This window comes from Protopterus annectens, chromosome 1.part1 (assembly GCF_019279795.1).
Source record: "Protopterus annectens isolate FY-2018-M chromosome 1.part1, PAN1.0, whole genome shotgun sequence".
Taxonomy (NCBI): domain Eukaryota; kingdom Metazoa; phylum Chordata; order Ceratodontiformes; family Protopteridae; genus Protopterus; species Protopterus annectens.
In genome coordinates, this window is record NC_056726.1 from 657,518,085 (window position 1) to 657,540,299 (window position 22,215).

The window sequence follows — 22,215 nt, forward strand, 5'->3', positions numbered from 1 at the left end:
CATTCAAAGGGGATCCAGTGTCTGTCAGCCTGGGATGACATGCTCGACAAGCCATGTTGCTTCGCTAGGGACGGCTTACACCTGTCACCACTGGGCTTTCGGATATTGGCAAAGGCTATTGCCACCCCCATAGTGCCTTTTTTAGGCAAGGCTCAAAAGTCAAACCCACCCCCATAGACAGCACAAGGAACAAGAAACTAAGGGTAATGCTGCTAAACGCCAGAAGTCTTAACCTCAAGATGCACGCACTCAAAGCTCTCCTCAGTATGGAGAACATCGATATCTGTGCAATGACAGAAACCTGGTTCAAGGCTCCAGAGGGCACCCCAGCACTACCAGGCTATACCTCATATCATGCTTTTCGGCCCCAAAACCCGGACCGAACCACAAAAGGAGGGAGTTTCCATATTTATCAAGGATATCCACACCTCCAGGTTAGTGGCATTGCACGAAGTATCGGAGACCATCCATGTGCAACTAACAGTGGGCAAGACTGCTTTTCAGTTTATAGCATCCTACAGACCACCCTCTCAAAGTCAGGAATCCCACTCGGCTTTCCTGAAAACATTGGAGAACATGAAGATCTCTCCGAACACCATTATATTGGGCGACTTCAACTACCCAAACATTGACTGGGAGCACTACTCAAGCCCCAGCACCTTAGCCCAAAGGTTCCTGTAAATTATAAACTCAAATGCTATGGAACAACTAGTCACCACTCCCACAAGAAGGGACAACATACTAGACCTGATCATTACTAACATGGGGACTCTATGCTCCACACCAGAAGTATATTCCTCATTGGTAAGATCAGACCATAAATTAATTTCACTGGATGTCCACATCCCGACCCCACCCCCAGCCCAGAAAACCACAGTGAAAAACTTCTCAAGCGAACTTCTCACTTCTCAAAACCGAAGTGGAATCCTTCAAGGCCCCAGGGCCAGTGAAAACTATGGCTCAAACTGCAGAATCCTATATAAACGCATTCTACGGACATCTCCAGGAATGCATGGATCATGCTATCCCAAACAAAACCAAGACCCAATCATCCAAAGGCAGGCGTCCAGTCTGGTGGACCCCTGCCATAAATAAACTGTACAACAGAAGGAGGAAGCTACTACATGATAGAGCAAAATCCCTAATAGGGAAGGCATCTCTGATCAATACTAGCAAAAAATTACGATCCCTCATAAAATCCTCCAAGGCCAGCTTCGAGAGAAAAATTGCTCAGGACATCAAAGACAATCATAAGGCTTTTTTCAGTTATGTTAGAAACCTGGGATGCAACTCCCAGACTTGTTCTGAGTTGATTCTAAATGACAAAAAATACACTGAACCCACAGACATCGCCACTATCCTGGCAGACAGGTTCAGTGCAAACTTCTCCACCCCCCCCCAAAAGAGCAAGTATCTTTCCCGGCAGAGGGCTGCCTCCGAAACATCTCTGATGCTCAGGTGAAGGCTGCCCTCTCCAAAGCAAAAAACACTGCTTCCATGGGACCAGATGGCGTCCCAGGTTGCGTCCTACATGAACTCCAAGAGGAACTAATCCCTCAAATAAAACAGCTATACAATCTCAGCCTCACTACAGGATATGTGCCCACAGAATGGCGTACAGCAACAGTGGTCCCACTCCACAAAGGTGGAGCTTCTATGGACCCTGGAAACTATCGCCCCATAAGCCTGACTAGCTCAGTCTGCAAGGCTATGGAGAGGATCATCATGGAGCTCATAAACAAAGACATTGGGGACCTACAGACACTAGATCCTACCCAGTTCGGCTTTGTCAAGGGCAGATCCTACCTTTTGAACCTGGTTGACTTCTTCGAAACAGTCACCAAAGCCATAGATGAAGGGAAGGTAGTCCACACAGCCTATCTGGACCTTGCAAAGGCATTTGACACAATACCCCACTCGGGCATCATAGATAAGCTATCCAGCTTAAATATAAACCCCTATGTCACAAGATGGGTCGCAAACTGGCTCAAAGACAGAACCCACAGAGTGAGAGTTGCTGGAGCCATGTCAGACTCGAAACCAGTCACAAGTGGCATCCCACAGGGTTCTGTCCTGGGACCACTCTTGTTCGGTATATACTTTTCCGAGGTACAGGCAAACGTGGGAGGACTATGGCTCACCAAGTTCGCAGACGACTGCAAACTGGGCACCATAATCAACTCTCCAGCTGATACAAACATCCTTCAAAAAGGTCTCACAGAGACAGATAACTGGTGCCAGCGCCATGGTTTAAAGCTAAATGCCAAAAAATGTATAGTCATACCCTTTGGCAAAAACAATGTGCCCACAAATTACCACATAGGCGGAAACCCATTAATTACAGAGAAAGTTATTAGGGACCTGGGGACCCAAGTTGATAGCAATCTCTCCTTTGAAAACCACATTGCCAAAGTGGTTAGAAAGATCTTCTACATAGCCCACCTCATCACGAAGGGTTACACATCTAGATCAAGAGAGGTAATCGTGCCCCTTTATTCATCCTTCATCAGGCCCATCATAGAATACAATGCCCCTTTTGGGATGTACCTTACCCGACACCTGCAGCAATTAGAAAGACCCCAAAAGTATCTCACCAAGAGGGTCAAGGGTCTCAAACAGATGCCATATGCTGCTCGGTTAAAAAAACTCCAGCTCTACTCAGTTGCATACCGCCTACTTCGAGGCGATCTATGCCTGACATACAAAGCTATGTCAAATCCAGAATTAATGGACATGCTCCCCCTCAGTAAATCTAAATCCCTTAGAGCCACACACTCGAGGGACTTGAACCTCAGCACAGAAATAAATAGAACTAGCTGGAGGGACAGGATCATAACCCAGAGGCTCCCTTCGCTCTGGAATAGAATTCCAGTTCATATGAGGCAGAGCACCTCACTGAATCTCTTCAAAAAGAATCTCGATAGGTGGATGGGTGATCATAGGTTTGTCCCAAGGATTACTCCCGTGTCACTATTAGACAGAGGCACAGTAAACTAAACCTTAAAAAGGGCACAGTATACTCAAATCAAGGGGTGGCGTAAGCCATACAGAATCGGGCTAGGCTTATAATTGCCCCAGGGCAGATAGCCTAGTATGAACCTATGAACCTATGAACCTATGAACTTTCACACTGTGTGTTCTATCTGTGAGCCAGTTCACAACCCACCTAGTGATATAGGGGTTGATGCCTAGCTTAGTGAGTTTTTCTATTACTCCTGAGTTGGGAATAATATCAAAGGCCTTGGCCAGATCAAGGTAGGCTGTATGAACCACCTTGTCTTCATTCACAGCTCTGGTGACGAGTCAAAGAAGTCGACCAAGTTGAGCAGGCATGATCTACGCTTCACAAAACCAAACTGTGTAGGATCCAGAGTTTGATTCCCTATATCCTTGTTTATTATGGTCCATGATGATGCGTTCCATAACTTTGCATATCAGACTTGTCAGGCTAATGGGGCAATAGTTCCCAGGGTCTGTAGTTGCTCCTCCTTTGTGGAGAGGGATGACTGTAGCAGTGTGCTATTCAGTAGGGACAAAGCCTGAGGTGAGGCTGTGATTGAACAGGGCACACAGGTGAGATGCCAGTTCACTCTGTAGTTCATGTAGAACACAGCAAGGGATATTGTCAGATCCCATAAAAGCTGTATTCTTGGCCCTGGACAGTGCTGTTTTAGCCTGTGCAGCAGTACTACTGAGTGCCTGGCAATCTACTGGTATTGTGATTGGTCCTTGGGGGTGGGGTAAAGTTGGCACTGAATCTGTCAGCCAGTATATTGGCAATATCTGTTGGCTCGGTATAAGAGGTACCATTGTGCATTAGCTCAGAGAAAATCTGGGTATTGCCATGGAGATTCTTTACATAACTATAGAAGGCCTTGTGGTTGTCTTTACTATCTGCTGCAATTCTGTTGTCATAGCTAGCTTTAGAGGATTTGATGAGGAATCTCAACCTTTTCTTGAGGCTGATAAGGGGGTTTTCCAGTCTTGGGACTTCACCTTATTCCACATCAGTTTCCTCCTTCTGTTGTAGAGTTTGTTTATGTCAGGGGACCACCAGATTGGCTTCCTTTTTTTTGGAGAGCATCTTGGTTCTGTTGGGTATGGCGAGATCCCTGCATTTGCGTACCTGTTCGTACAGTGCATTGGTGTATAATTCGGTGGTCATGCAACTATTTTCCATTTGCATGGGTGCCATGAAGTTAGCCACCTCTGTTTTTAGGAGACCAAAGTTAGCTTTGGAGAAGTTTTTCATGGTGGTTACCTTTATGGGGGGGATTGTGGATTTCCAAGGTGGTTAGTTTGTGGTCCGATCTAACCAGGGAGGAGTTGACTATTGGTGTAGAGCAACAGTCACCCATGTTACTACTGACCAGGTCAAGGATGTTGCTACCTCTAGTGGGGGTAAGAATGAGCTGGTTCAGGGCACTGGAATTAATGAATTCCAGGAAACGTTGGGCAAGTGTATTGGTACATGAGAAGTTTTCCCAGTTAATGGAGGGGTAGTTGACGTAGTCCAGTATGAGAGTGTTAGGTTGAACCCTAATGTTACAATAACAAAGACCACATCCAGCAAAATTCCACCATCAGCAAGATAGTCCAGGAATGAAAAATCCAGGCCAAGAAGAGCTTCCAGTAGTTTAATAAAACACAGCAAAATTGACAAGATTGAGCGCTTTTGTATAAAAATATACTTCCTCAGAATCTGTTACAAAACCACAAACACCAAGTTTAAATACCCCTCCCTATAATCACATGACAGTTTGCATCATCAATGCACTCACTTGTAAAAAAAGCATGCCTTAAAGCAACAACATGTTACAGGTTAAGACTTAAAAAAATATTATGTTATCTACTAGTTTACAAATATAAAATGAAAATAAAAATAATCCTTGCCTGTCAAAAAAGTTTTGTTATTAATGCTCAAAGATGATAAAATTGTAGCTTACAATAAACTTACAAGATAATTGTTGTGAAAATACACAAATCATGTCTTCCTCACCTGCCATAACAGACAGTCACTCCCTGTGCATCCCTCTAATATTAGATTGTGATGAAAGCAGAGGGTCAAATTACCACAGTCATGTATTTCAAGTTTTTGCAGTCATACATATACATAGCATACCTTCTCATTCCTCACAGATACCCCCAAAGGCAGCCACCTATATGCATGCCTAATATGTAATTGTGAGGAAAGTGCACAAATACTTATTAAAAAAGATGTATTCTGCCTTGTTGCTTCTAGACAGTACACTGTCTCTATATAGGTTATGGTAAACTTCTTTGTACACTTCAGTGAGAAATGTAAACAAATAATCACCACACTGTCCCCAGCACAAACACAAGCTGTAATGATCACCATCACATTTCTAACATTTGACTGTTATGAAAATTAAAGAAGTAATGACCACACAATCCACAGTATCCCCACCACCACAAGCACACAATGTGCAACAACCTTTGGTACACACACATGAGAGGGGCTTGTTTTAGAATGGCATGATTAAGGGCAGAGGCAACTACTAAGTCTATATCGATACCAGTTTATACATTCTGAGGTGTGAGGAACACCAGAACCATAGAAGCTCTAAGTGTCTGAATGTTCTATGATGTATTTTATGTCTTACTTTTGAAATATAATTACTTGTTAACTGCATTTTTTACTGCTATGCAGAGGAGTAAGGCATTGTGTACACACTTAGGCCGAAATCAGTAATGCTTTTATACACACACACACACACACACACACACACACACACACACACACACACACACCACATACACAAACACACCGCATACACAAACATAAGCCATAGCAATACTAGTTTTGCACCTATTTCAGCAAATAGCAATACATTGTACAATATTGGTGCTGCCACACCAGATCAGTAACTGCTGTTTACCAGTCATCAAACAGCAGCAGGGGTAAGTCACTTTTATTTACCTTATTAAGGAGTAATGCATGCCTGTCATTACCCGTGATTTTACAGACTATCTCTGATTTTGTTTCACAATTTTGCTCTGTCCATCATAAAAAAAGTTAGATTTTCTGGTAAATCATTCAGGATTACAGACTTTCAATAAATGCAGACATCGGAGTTTTATACTTCTTATTGTCCAGAAATGCATGTTGATGCAAAAAAAGCAATTTAATTGCATGTACCTCTCAACCTCTTAATGCAGGAAATCTGGACAAGGCCAAATATATTGAGGGAACATAGAAACAGTACTAAAAATTTCTCTTGTATGATAGAATAACAAGTCTTGCTTTAGCATGCATTTTTCTGAAGGTTATGACATTTGAAACTCAATGTCTGTCATTATTTAGTGACTTAATTCCTAAATGATTTGCCAGAAAACCACAAATTTTATGAGGAACAAACCAAAAATAAGAAGCAAAAATCTATTCATTCTGCAAAAATCTGGACAGATGAGAGGTACAGTTCAGATGGGGCTGTCTTTGAGTTTGCTGCCTTTCCCCCCTCACAAAATCATGGTCAAATGGAGCCTCCCCCCTGCAGCCATTCCAATGTCCCATTCCTTGGTTATTTCACCCAATTTACCATAAACATTGTAATGTGCATACTGCTTTACTTCTGCAATGATTTGGATTTCATTTGAAAGTTTTATTTTACATTTTACAGCACAAACACTAATAGATATCTGCTAAACAAAGCAATGCAGTCTTACAATGAAAATAGACTTAGCATTAAAACTTCTCTGCCCTTGAAACTCACATTCATTGAAACAGCATTGAAACCCACATTCAAAGAAAATACATTTTGCCAGTGGCAGATAAAGATTAACTTTGGGCTATTTTCAAATCACAGGACCCTTGCACACAAAACATACATACGCTCTTTGATACACCTTCCTGATTGTATTAAATTATATTCCTTGTGCAATACAGTACTGTTTTAGAGGGTGTTTTAAATTTATTGTTTTGAACATTTTTCCAGTAAACAATGAAACAAAATGCATGCACCAATAATGACAAAACTGCCCAATTCAGAACATTTCTATCATACAAGTCTACTCAAACTTCTACAGTCCACCAGTATCAGTAAATGTGCACAATCTCTGAAGAAGTAAAAGTCATCTAAATAATTTCACATTAAAGAGTTCTGTAACTAATGAAGAGGTTGCTGCTAGCAAACAACTTTATTTTTCATTGTTTCATCTACAAATAAAATGCCTGTTGCCCTTGAGGAATAAATTGCCTATGTTACACTAAAAATGATAAGCTAGTAATATTGCAATAGGGAATGGATGGCAAACTGATAGCAGGTTCATAGTTACTAGGTATCTTCACCAAAAGGGACTGCAGCATCCATCCCCTTTGCAACACAGTGCAGTATCAGCAATGTATCTACCTACTGTGGGAGTACAACCCACAGCCTTCTGCATCAAAAGCAAGTACACTACCTGTTGTGCTATTAACAATGCAAGCCAACTCAGCATAAGCAGCACTAAACTTTTGTTCCCCTGCAACTCTCAGCTCCTTGTAAAATCTACTCGACACTCAGCTGTATCTCTGAACTTTGCAGCACAAGAAATCTGTAAAAAGCCAAAATTTATTAGGGCCCCCCAAACAAACCCCCCAAAACGAGGGACACATTTTAAACATTGCTTGTATAATGTTGGAAAGTTGCTAGAATAAAATGCTGTGTTGCCACCATACATTTCACTGCCAAGTCATGAACCCAGGACCCTGTGCAAAACAGTCAGAGTAACATACCACTATGCCAAATCAGCTGTTTTGCGAAAGAGAGGAAGACTGAAACTTAACTGGCTACCATTTAGTGAATTCAGTTCTCACCATAGCTGTCAACCTCTTAGCACAAAACACCTGAACAAAGCCAATAATAGGGGAATAATGCCCCAAACTTATTCAGTTAATGCAGTTCTTACCATGGCTTTCAACCTTAGCAAAAAAAAAACCTGGATGAAGCCAATAATGGGGGAATACAGTCCCAAAAATAGGGACAAATTTCAAATATCCATCTTATAAACTTAGAAAATTGCTAGTATAAAAGTTTTGTGTTACCATGTACTTTCTGAAGAATATGAAGTCTGAAATTCAAATGCTTGTCATTTTTATTTATTTAACATTTGTTAACCAGGAAAATCTGACTTGGAACAAAAGCCGAATTTCAGCAGAGGTCCAGGGAGAAACACTCCAGACATGTCTTTGTAAGATGGGAGGACACCAGAGCACACCCACACAAACACAGGGAGGACATGCAGACTCCACACAGAAGGCACCCCAGCCAAGAATCAAACCAAAGAACCTGTAGTTATCAGGAAACAATGCTACCACTGCAACACTGACTGTGTAAACAAACAAAAATACAGAAACCACAGATTTTATGAGGAACAGAAAAGAACAATTATGAGGCAAAATCTTTAATAAATGGTGTTGGGTAGGAAATTCAGGCTCTTGCCACCTGGGCCCAAGGTACAGAGTTCAAGGCTGTGGTATTCTCTACCCATCACCATGTATCAGTATATAGCAACTGGGGCATTTTACACACACACACACACACACACACACACACACACACACACACACACACACACACACACACACACACACACACACACACCAGTATCTCTTACTAAGTCCATCTGCAGCTACACAGTAGTTCCCGAGTCCATTTGCAGCTAGTATCCTCTGTCCAGTCCAGTGCAAGCTAACTGTCCTCCTGGCTGGTTTCCCCATGAGACTACACCATATCCTCAGTCCTCCCTGCTGGTTTTCCTGCAAGAGTAGGCTCTAGCCTGCAGACGATGCAGTCCGGAATTCTTCTGTTCTATGCAGTCGTCTCCGCATAGACTTCTGGGCATCTGCAGGGCAAAGATGCATTTCCCCCTATCCGGACTGCTGATACAGCAGTCAGGAGTTCTCTGAGTTCCAGGAACTCCAAGCATGCATGCACTGAGTTCCGGGACTTACGATTGCTTGTTTTGTTTTGTTTTTGTTTTTTTTCTTCTTTCCACAGCTGGGGGGCTGCAGCCCTGCAGTCCTATAGCATGAGCCACCCCTGCCTGTAATTCCAGCATGCTGCAACATTGCCTGTGTTTTCTCGACACTAAATCCTTCACTTCGCAGATAAGCCATAACTTCAGTTTCTATTTGTTTATTTTCTGCCCTACTAATCTTCACTTCTACAGCCAAATTTTTATCTTATTTTTTTGTATTGTGTTTTGTATTTTTGTATTGATCTGTATCTGGGTGGTTTTGTCTCTTTTTCTCTTCAAATATCTTTGGTGGAGCTTTCTTTGTACTAATTAGTTTAGCTTTTTTTTTACTTAAATATTGCATCATACCAGATCTCTTTTTCTTTCCTGTGTCCATCTTTCATTTTATACCTTTCAAAAATCTCTGGGTTTTGTTGTTTATATTTTTACACTTCCTCTGTTCCTTCTTTTTCCAAGTGGCCCAAACTTCCTTCATCTATGTTATCTTTTTCATAAATTATTTTTGAAGCATTTGACAGCTTTTCTTGTGCGGGCATTTTTCTTTCCTTTAATTTTTTTTTAATCTTTCTGCATATCTTTTGACTAAAAATTCTGGGCTTCTTGTGAAACAGACACAATACATAATGTCTTTCTTGTTCTCAATAGTCCACTTAGTAATCTTTATGGCTCTTTTTTGAGCTATCAGTTTTTGTGTTTTTTTGTGAAATACTTTCTCCTTCAGCAATGAAGGGGTGGAGGGGCATATTCCCCTTGTGCCTTGTCTAACTCTGTTGTAGGAATGTTTCTGCATCCTCAGGACTCTACACTGCCTTATTTTCCAGTCTTGTCACAAGTGCATGCAGTAGGATTGGGCACTTTTTTCCATCATGGGAACTGTGTGCCAAGCTATCTTTTTTTTTTGTATTGTTTACCTATCATCACACTTTCAGTGTTTCAGTGTTTAGTGTACTGCCACCTATTTGGTAATTCACTGGTACATGTTTTTTCCAAAGGGGATAACTATACATTTCTTGGCATTGAGCTTGAGCCCTAGGGCCTATACAAGCCTAGCCATAACAATTCCCTGGCTATTTCTTCCCACAATATTTCCCTAAACCCCTGTCTAGCAGTGAGACTGACATGCTCCCCGGGGTGAATTTCCTATCTCCCATCCAATCATCAAGGTTCCTTTTGAAGAGGGCCAAAGAGGCACTGTGCTTGACATGTATGGGCAATCTATTCCAGAGTCTGGGGAGTCTCTGGATCAGGAACCTATCCCTCCAGCATGTGTTGTTCATTGTGATGACAAGGTTTAGATCCCTGAAGCGTATAGCTCTGAGGGATTGGGATTTATTTAAGTGTAGCATGTCCAACAGCTTTGGCATGGTCTTATATGTTAAGCAGAGATCGCCTCTGAGTAGACGATATGTGACAGAGTATAGCTGGAGTTTTTTAGATGGTCAGCATAGGGAATCTGCTTTAGGCCTGTGATTCTTTTAGTCAGGTATTTCTGCGGCCTTTCCAGTTGTTGCAGATGTCTTGAGAGGTACATACCAAATGGGGCATTGTATTCTATAATGGGTCTAATGAGGGATGTGTACAGTGGGACAATGACCTCCTTTTTTTGGAGGAAAAGCCCTTAGTGATGAGGTGTGCCACATAGAAGGATTTCCTGACTGTTGTAACGATGTGGTTATCGAAGGTGAAACCACTGTCCACCTGTGTCCCTAAGTCTTTTATCTCTTGATATATGCTATATAAAATGCATTTTATATATCAGTGTCATCATGCTAAGATTTTGTGAAAACAGGGTCCACCAAATGAAGGTACTCATCAAGACTTGAGGATAAATTCAGTTCCAGCAATACTACTCTCCTTTTTATGCTGATTTCATTTCTCCATTCAATGATGGTGAGCCTGATGTAAGTGTACCCTCCAAGGCAGGCCTCCACAATGCATAGCTAACCAGTGACAGACATGCAGGTCTGTAGCAACATTGTCTGTGGGTATTGATTGCAGTGCCATTCCATTACAGAGATGTCCCACTGGTAGAAGCTATTTGCATCTTCATCATGGGAACAGGTAGATCCACAACCACTGTTAAATCTCTGCTGGTGCAATACTGCACCATCTGTTGCAGCTGAGTCCCTTGGCACCAGTCCTGCAGCAATTCCCATGACATCTGGCCACCAGTCTCCCTCAAGAAGCTTCAGACCCCGCCTACTCAGTATTCCTTTTGGGAAATCACCCTCCACAAATTGATATAGGTGTGTGAATCATGGGACCTTTCAGGATGACATACCGACACATTGTAGATAATACCCTGTGCTCTGCACACCAGAGAACCAAAGGAAGTGGTGTTTCTATCTATGGAGTTACTCCAAGTTCAGATTACTGTGGGTAAGACACCCATTCAAGTCATAGCTAGTTATAGATAATCCTCCATGGATCATGATGTGCATGAGATCAGCTTGACCAAACTGGAGTCAATCCAGATATTGCCAAACACTCTGGTGATGGGGGATTTCATTTAGCCCACCAACAGCTAGGAAACCTTCTCTTGCCCTAACTCACTAGTGCAAAAGTTCTTTGACTTTGTTAACTCAAATACCCTGGAACAAATTGTTCAAGCCCCCAACAAGAGGAACAATTGTACTAGATCTGGTCCTCACTAACATGACAAACAGATGCACCACCCCAACTGCTGGACCCTCATTAGTTAAATCTGACCACAAATCAGTCGTCTTTGAACTGGCACTAACATCAGAACTCACAAAGGGCAAAGTCAGACTAAAAAACTTCACCAAAGCAAACTATACCCTCCTAGGAGAAAGTATAAATGCATTCCAAGCCCCACCCCCAGCTGGAAATAGTAACTACCCCAAAGCATACACTAAAGCCCTGTATGATCACTTGTATAAGTGTATACCCTGAGCTGTTCCAGAGAGAGAAAAACAAAGCCAGAGCCCCAAGTAGAAAAAAAGCCGTCCTGGTAGACATCCAGCATCAACAAACTTTACAACAAATGCAAAAGTTGCTGTCTAAGAAAATTAAGGCGAGGCCCCAACAATGGAAAAGCACCCTCCTCAGCCTCAACAGGCAAAAAAGACAACATGTCAAGTCCTCTCAGGGTAACTTTGAGAAAAGCTTAGCAATCACAGCCAAGGATAATCATAAGGTCTTTTACAGCTAGGTATGTAACCTAAAAGGTAGGACCGAAGTATGTGCTGAAATAATGACTAACGGTATCACACACACCCTGACCCCAGATAGATAACAAACCTGCTAGCAGATAGATTTGGTGAAAATTTCACTCCCTTATCCCCTCCAAACTTATCGCATATCTTGTCTTCAATGTCTGCTCCACCCTACATATCTGAAAAGCAGGTAATTAAAGCCTTGTCTAAGGCAAAAAATACAACCTCCATGGTACAGGCTGTCTTCTAAAAAAACTAAAACATGAACTATCATCAACATTAAATACCCTATTCAATCACAACCTAACCACTGGCTTTGTTCCTGTGGAATGGAGAACAGTAACAGTTGTTCCCCTCCACAAAGGTGGCTTAGCAGCAGCCCCGTGGAATTATAGACCTATAAGTCTGACCAGCCTCATCTGTAAATCCATTCAACGTATCATTATGGACCTCATAAATAAAGACATAGGTGACCTCCAAACCCTGGATCCAATCCAATTCAGCTTCATCAAGGGCAGATACTGCCTGTTAAAGCTGGTGGATTTTTTTGAAAATGTGACCAGGGCCATTGACAATGGCAAATCTGTGCACACAGCATATCTCAACTTCGCAAAGGCCTTTGACACAATCCCAAACTCAGGCATTACCAATAGACTGAATGTAAACATCTTTGTTGTAAGATGGGTTGCCAGCTGGCTCACAAACCAGTCACACACTATCAAAGTGGGTGAATCCACAGCAACCAGTAGACCTGTCACCAGGGGAGGGACCACAAGGGTCAGTGCTGGGCTCTCTACTGTTTGCTATATACTTCACAGAAGTTCAGGCCAAATGTAAGGGCTGTGGCTGACCAAGGTTGCTGGCAAATGCACACTAAGTGCAATTACTAAATCTCAAAAGGGTTTATATCATATGAGCGAATCACACAAATTGCGAACGCTCATAATATCGAACATACCGGACCTCAAAGTGCTTTTCGTGGTACAGTGAAGAATGGGATATTTGCCCTTTCCTCACTGTAGTGTGATCTCAGAGTTGGAATATATATTTAGCGGGGGGTGTCGGGGGCACAGCCCCCCACAATAGGAAGTTTGAGGTCCAGTATGTTCGATATTATGAGCGTTCACAATTTGTGCAATTCACTCATATGATATAGACCCTCCCAAAATGATGTCAATATACTTCAGAAGGGTCTTATACAGCTCAGCAACTGGTGTCTCAGTCATGGTCTCAAACTGAATGCAAAGAAATGAATCATCATTCCCTTTGGTAAAAACAATGACCCTTCACACCATCAAATTAACAAAAATACTCTATATAGCTACAAAGTAGTAAGAGATCTGGAATCACAATTAGAATGCGACCTTAACTTTGATCACCATGTGTATACTGTAGTATGGAATGCTTTCTACTCAGCACACTTGATTAGCAAAGGCATCACCTCTAGAGCAAAGGAGGTTATAACCCCTCTATACTTGTCATTAATCAGGCCCATAATTGAGTATAATGCCCCTTTTGGCATGTACCGTACAAAGCACCTGCAGCAATTGGAGAGACCTCAGAGGTTTCTAACTAAGATCAAGGGACTCCAGCATGTACTTAACACAGACCGACTAAAGTCCCTGTCACTGTACTCAGTATCATATAGATTTCATAGAGGAGAATTATGCCTAGCTTACATTCTCTGACCAAAACCTAATGAATTTGCTGCATATCTCTAAATCAAAAGGGACTAGAGATACCCATTCCAGGGACCTAAATATGGCCTATGACTTGAATAGGACATGCTGGAGGGACAGATTTGTCTCCCAGTGACTGCCACATCTTTGGAATAGGCTGCCAATTCATGTGAAGCAGAGCACCTCTATGGGACTGTTCAAAAGGAAGCTGGATGAGTGGATGGGGCACCATAAATTCTTACTAGGGATAGAACCCACACCCTCCTGGACATGGGCAGTCATTACTAAATACAATCCTGAGTATTGACTTGAGTATCTATGGTATTATATTGGGACGAAACAGCTAGGCTTAAAATTACCTCTGGATCGGTAGCCTAGTAACCTCCAATGATCCAATGGTCATTGGTCCCAGGATCTCAGAATGTGTCACAGAACACCTGCATGGTGAGGGATGACTCCCCTACTATCCATGGGAGCTACATATGCTCTTCAATATGCTGCTGTAAGCCATAAATGAACTGGTGTAGTATGCATCAGGCAGATAACTGTGACACACCCAGCAGGTCCCCTGATTACCACTTAAAGTTCTTGTAGTGAGAATGATAAATGTTATACATTCATTAGTGTCCATAGGGCTTTGTAGTCCATGCATTCTGCAGGATTCCATGTCAAGGCAGCACATCTACAAGCTGCTATATGGTGTCTCTGTCTACACAATAGAATTTGACTATGCCCCTGTCATGAAGGTGGCGGTAGGTAAGGAACAGTCAGATTCATCTACACTATGAAGGGTGCTGATGTACACCAGCATAGAAACTGGACAAGAGAACCACCTATAACATATACTGACTGGCTGATGTGGTTACTAATCCTAGCATCTTAATTGTGTTTCTCTATCTGTTAACCTAGAAATGACAGAGTATTAATTTGCAGCCAATATCACCTCATCATGCAGTTTTTGTACATTTCTAAATCACCCTGCCATGTTGATTATACTCATTTGCATTCACATTTTCTCATTTGCATAGTGATGCTCATCCACATGTCATTATATGAACATTTAAATGTTATGCTGGACATGTTATTTTCCCATTTAGTTAGTACTTAATCGATTATTGATCTGCAAGGATTTAATGTTTTGCAATATGAATCTTCAAAGGCAGGTTACGCAGCTATATGTTGGTTACTTTCATGTTTCTCCTGCACATGAGGGCCACTGGAGCTAAGCCAGGTATGAATGCAAGGTTACCCATCCATCTATTCATCCAACTTACATTTGCATAGACAAAGAAGAGTACTGCTTTATGGAGGGGAAGACTGTTCCACAGAAGTGGTATTCTCTGTGATACATACCTGTTCCTCCAGCATGTTCTGTTAATCTTGCAAATGAAATCATAGTCCTTTGAGTGGGTGATTCTTATACCACTGGACTTCCAAATGTGCAACAGGCCTAGAAGAGCAAGATCTACTGAGGCTCTATACACAAGAGAGTGGTCACTTCTCAGTAGCTTGTATGATGCTGAGAAGAGACACAAGGCTTTGAGATGGTCTGATTAGTTTTTATGATTGAAGCTCTTGATTTTCCTTTTACTGAGAAAGTTTTGTGGTCTTTCCAGCTCTGACAAGGTTTGGACAGGTACATACGGAAAGTGGCATTGTACTCAAAGATCGGTCTAATGAATGCCAAGTACAGAGGAACAATTGCATCCTTGGAGCTAGAATGTCATGCCCTTCAATATAATCTGTGCAATGAAAAAGGACTTCCATGCAATAATGGATATGTAGGGACTGCATGCCTCTCAACTTCTTAGAGCAAGAAATTTGGACAAAGCCATAAATAAAAGTGGGACAGAGGCTCAAAAATAGGGGCAATTTTTAAATATTGCTCCTACAAACTTAAAAAGTTAATAGAATAATAGGTTTTTCACTAGCATGAATTTACTGAAGGGTATGAAGTCTGCAACTCAAATGTCTGTCATTATTTTCCAACTTCAGTCTTTAATGATTTCCCAAAAAAACACAATTTTATGAAAAATGGACCAAAAATAAGAGGCAAAAATCTGGACATTCTGTGAAAATCTGTACAGTTGAGAGGTATGGTAGGGAGTCTGACAATTTATGTTTCAGGTTAGCAATCAGGCATGGTATGTTATCCAGCCCCATAAACACAGTCATGTCTATATAAATACAGACTGAATAGGGAAAGTTATCTTAGAAAAGGTGTTTTTCAATTTATTTGCTACTATTGTAACATAAGTTTTCATATCTAAATACCCAAGAGCAGTTGGTCTATAAGTTGCTATGTCTGTTTGATGTATGCTTCTTTTGTGTTTAAGATTTAGGATCTTGATAAATATGTTTATAATAATAATGGAACACAATTTGTAGAATTCAGATGTAAATCCATTTGGTACAGGAACTTTATTTATTTATTTCTTATAATATATCACTGTTTCAGTTTCTATTACACTAAAAGGTTTTATTAACATATCTTTATGTTCTTTGTCTATTTTTGGAAATATAAATTGATTTACATGTAATCCATTTCATCTTTATTAATATTGTTTTAACAGCCACTATACAGATTCCTAAACACCTTGGAAAAATTTGCACTATTTATACAATAATGGTTAATAACTCATTATTTGTTTTGATTTCTAATATGTTTCTATAGTATTTTGATTTTTTTTTATTATTTTTACAAAAATTCTAGATGAGGTTTGCACCCATTCAGAATACTGTCCAAACATTATTCTTCTATAACATGACACTTGTTTTGGATCAACAGCATTGAGGTAATTTTATATATATTTTTATTTGTTTCACCATTTCTCATATTTCCTCTTAATATACTTTTCCTTTTGATTGTTAAGTATCTTATATAATGAAGCTTTATTTAAAAGAAGGCTGCTTATTTGTGCTTTTAGCACAGCTCATTGAATGTCAGATTGTACTTTATTCTTAATTACATTTTGACAGAAGTCTTTTAAAAGCCCCTCAATTTCTTTTCTTTTCTTTTTTACTTCCTCTTTTTCTAGTAGTTTGGAGATTTTGTACTAATCTATGTAGAATTTATGTTCTTAGATACTTCCTGAATTTTATAGTGATATAAGTACCTACACTCCATTCAGACATATTTCACAACTGTAATTTATTAGAAATTGGGCAATAATTTATTCTTGGGCAGGTTTTGTGATATGATGAGTAAAAGTTATTTTTGTCTAATGGATAAATATTTATTGCAGGATCAAAGAGTTCCTGCTCAACTTGTCAATCCAACATAGCACATGATGCATTTGTGATATGATATTTAGATTTATAAGGGACTTGATTCAAAAGACTTGCTCTCGGTGTTAAGTGACCACTTACACTGAGAGCAGGCTGAAAGCAGGTGTTTTGGACTATGGTCCCATAGTAAGCCTGTTTACAGATAGGCCTTACTACAAGGTAAGTCACTTACATTGGCAGTCAGTCTTTCATAATTATGGCAGACTTACAATGAGAGCAACTGTTTTGGAATCTTGCCCAAAATCTTTCTTTGTTTGGGTCAGTTACATTACCCTCAATGGTAAAATAACGTTTTTGAAATTTTGATAGTAACTTAAAACATAATTAATTCAACTCAATTAGAATATGGTATGGAAACATGTAATAACAGTATATTTATATACAATTATTATTTTTACAGCCAATATAGAACAATCGTTTGTTAAGGGCAGCGTATTTATCTAATATTTTATATTGTATCTTTCAATGATCATTTAAGTAATATTGCAATTCTTAATTTAATTTGAAAATGTTCTGCTGCTGTAATACTACATATCTATTTGTCTGATGCTATGTTTGTTTATATATTCATTGATTTTAGTTTATTTGCAGTACATATTGCTAGTCACTATGTGTAGCAGAAAACTCAAGTTACCAAGTGTAGCACAGAGTTCCTCTAAATGCATCTCTGAAGCTCATAAATGAAAAGAGCAAACTCTTAGACCCTAATGCCTTCTCATACAAAAATATTCATAATCTCTGCTAAGTATGATAGTATATGAGGGTAATAGTTTATATGAGAAAAATGGAAAAAGTGCAAATGCACTGCAGAATTAACTTGACCAGTTTCTTTTAAGCAATGCCTCAGCAAACAAAAATCCACTCCAGTGCAAGACAAAAGCACATCTACAATGCAAGAAACTAAGTTATGACAAGCCCCAGATAGTAGTCAAGCAGCTCATACTTGCCAGTGGCTGATGACGGAAAAACATCATAGTTGAACATAGCAGGCACTTATCTCAAAGCAGTGCACCACAGTATGAGAGCAACACTGAATGAACTACAGGTAACATATGCTTAAAGTTATCAGGCTGTTATGCCCATGTCCACAGGCTCATAGGTGTATACTAGGCGAATGACCACTATGGCCCTTGTAGCCTAGCCATGCAACCCAAATGTGATTTAAAAATTTGATTTATACAGGAGGTGATTTACTGATTGCCTCTGTGCATAAGGGACATAGGCACCAGACCAAATGTGACTTTCTAGCTACCCATCCATTGGTCCAGGTTGTACTTAAATAAGATTAGGGAGGAACTCTACTTCGCATGGATGTGTTACCTGTTCCAGAAAATGGGAATTCTTTGAGAAACATATCTGTCTCTCCAACATGTCCTATTTATGTTGCAAGTAAAATGTACTCTTTTAATTTAGTGTGATGCTGTTTGTTTTGTGGATGTTCAAAAGGTTCATCAAAATAGGGTCCAGGGATGCCTTGTACACCTGGCAAAGATCACCTCCCAGAAGTCTGCATAATATTGAGTAAAGAGACAGGGTTATGAGGTGATCAGCATAGGACTGTACATTTACTACCTGTATTCTTTTTGTACAGAAGCTTTGAGGATGTTCCAGTTGCACCATGTGTGTGGTCAGGCAGATACTAAAGCAGGCCTTATACTCTATGATGGGTCTAATAAGGGCCATGTATGATGGTATGAATGAATACCTATCTGGACCTAGATGTCAGGCCTTTACTTATAAGCTGAGCAACATAAAAGGATGTTCTTACTATCTTGGACACATGTTGGTCGAAGGTTAAATTACTATCAACATTAATTCCCAAATCCCTAACTAGTGAATCAACTTTGAGGGCTGTTTTATTAGTGATGTAATTACCTGGGATAGATGAATTGCAATAAGGTGCTATAATGTATTTCTTGATATTGAGTTTTAAGTCATGGCTTTGGCACCAAGTTTTTATCTGTGTTACACCTTCCTGAAGGGTGTTCTCATCTCGGAGGAGATTCAATGACTGCTCACAGTTTGCAATCATCTGAGAACTATATTAGCTAGAAGCCTTTGGTAATGGCTTTGACATCCAAGAGTAGATGCCAAAGAGGAGTGGGCCCAATACAGAAACCTGAGGGACTCTGCAGGTGATCAGCAGATTATACAACAGACAAATAGCAGTGAAAGAGGGACTTCAGAAATCAGATTATCATAAGCGGCACCAGTCAGAGACACAGCCTTCAAACAACAAATAGGCTAAATTGAGGGGGGATCCAATCAAATAAAGGCAATATTTGAATGCTTTCAGAAAGTTTAACTTATTATTTTAACGGGGGTTGGGACAGACACAAAGAACAAGGGGAATGAATGCCCTAGAATGCAACTTTAAGCAGGTAAATGATAAGCAGAATATAAAACTTGCAGGAGCAAAACTGGAACATCAACACTGTAAAAGCACTGAAGCACAGAATCTGGAGAAGAAAAAACAATACTCTCCTTGTTGAAATAATACTACAGTTTAAGGCACCAGACTATGAAGAAATTTACTAAGTAAGGCTCAGATCTGGCAATAGTACACATTTGTGCCACAATTGTAAATGAAACTGTAAGATTAAGGCCCAGCAGGAATTAAAATACAAACAGGTAACTTTTATAACTAATTCTACCTGCAGAAATAGAAGTGTAGTATATTGCAGAAACACACCCCAGGATTCAGAAAACTTCCATGCAAGAATAAGTTATTCTTGCATGGAAGGGACTGTTCCCATGCAGCATGTCAGCGTGCCATGCATATTCATGAAGGTGTGCTGCCGTGCAGTAATACAGACACAGTTCTGTGTACGAGCACAGGGTGTGTGTGTGTGTGAGAGCAGTGCTCTCACAATACATATGCCCCCTGCACTCCATAATTGCCATACGGCAATGTAACAGTAGCAAGAGTGGCCATGGGCACCATTACCTCACAACCTGAAAAGAAATCTGGACAGAGCCATAAAAAAAGGAACAGATAGGGACAAATGTGAGATATTGCTCTCACAAACGTATAAAGTTGATAGTATAACAGGCATTGCATTAGCATGAATTCCCCAAAGGGTATGAAATGTAAAACTCAAATGTTTGTCATTACATACTAACTGCAGTCCCTAATGCTTTGCCACTAATCTGCCAGAAAGCCACAATTGTATGAAAAATGGAACAAAAATATAACACAAAAATCCGGACATTCTGTGACAATCTGTACAGTTGAGAGGTATGGCGGACACTGTTAGTGTCCGTGGAGCATACCTCTCAGATGCAAAGCCTGTCATGTCATCACCATTTTAAAAGCACACCTCCCCAAATATACCTACTTTCCTTCCCCAAAATCCCATTCTTACCTTAAAAAAAAAGGGCAATCTGTTCACAAACAAAAAAGTCACCCAATACATAGCTGTCCATTTCACACATGTCCACTGGTCACATGTAATCTGATCTAATTGGTTTCACAACACATTATTGTTGTCCTCACCCCTCTCTCAGGGGTTTGAGTGTCCAAATTTACCTCCAAATTCAGCATATATACACAGCTGTTGCTGTAGAAGAAATGGACAGCTATGGAACTTCCCTACACCCATCCTGCACATCCCTAGCTATCTCTCATAGTGTTTTTCCCTCATTGTGCCCCCTTTTTCGCCACTTTCCTATCACCCCTTTTTTCTTTTCTTTTAAAGAAATTAGCATGGGGATAAGCGGGAGTAAGCAGTAGTAAATGGGATTAAGCCTGTTTGTGTGGTGCTAAGAGATGGCTACACAGATTAAGCACTTATATATGTATATATATATATATATATATATATATATATATATATATATATTTATATATGTATATATATATATATATATATATTTATATATATGTACACAATCCACCATGTGTATAACAGCACTAATGACACAGAATCTGTGCAATAATCTAGGAATATGTCCACCATGTTGTTTGGCTGTCTCTACATGTTCTGTCCTGTGATGTATTCCCACCTACTGTATGTGAATCTGTAACCTACCACCTTTGTAATGTCCCTCACACAGGCAAGGAAAAGGGGCAAAGCCCACATTAAGGAATGTCCCATAGGTGTAATTTTCTCCTGTTGCCACTAGGTGGCACTACACTTCTTCTATATGATCTTTTTCTGAATATATTTAAATTGCTAGTCAATTAAATAGCAAGCCCCTCTCTGTTTTCCCCTACTCTGATCATCTTTACTCTTTTGCCTATTCCACACTTGGTCTACTACCCTCTATACTTTTTTTCTCCTGATTTTTTTTAAGGCAAACAAGCGTTATAACACTTACCTTTCTGCTGTAGCCATTGCTACAGTTTCTGATTGTTACTATCTGTAGCTCCTACACCCTTTGGCTCTACCTGCTCCATTTTCCCTGCGGGCTCACTACGCTCCCCTACCCTACCCCCAAATTCCACCCACCCCAGTGCAGTTAACCTTATACTCCTATGACCACATCCCATCCCTCCCTCACCCATTCATCGACTTCTGCTCATTAAGTACCTCACCACTACTTGCTACTTCTCCTTAAAGCAACAATACACTACACACAACCACTCCACTACTTTCTTCCCTCTTACTACCACTATTATACCTTTAGGCTTTACTCCCCCCTCTCACCCCTAAATGGCCCATCTCAATACCGGAAGATTGCCAAATTCTGGTAATAACAGCCATACAGGTAAAAAACACACTCTCCAAAGATAAGAATACAGCATCCATGGGACCAGATGACATCCCAGGCTGTGTACTACATGAACTACAATATGAACTGGCACCTCACCTAAGTGGCATGTTTAATCATAGCCTCAACTCAGGTTTTGTGCCCACTGAGTGGTGTAGAGCTACAGTTATCCCACTCCACAAGGGGGGGATCCACCTTGGATCCTGGAAACTACCGTCCCATCAGTCTGACAAGCCTTATCTGCAAGGCCATGGAGCGTGTTATCATGGAACTTATAAACAAAGACATTGGCAACCTTCAAACACTGGACCTCACCCAGTTTGGGTTCGTGAAGGGCCGATCTTGTCTCCTGAACCTGATTGACTTCTTCGAATCAGTCT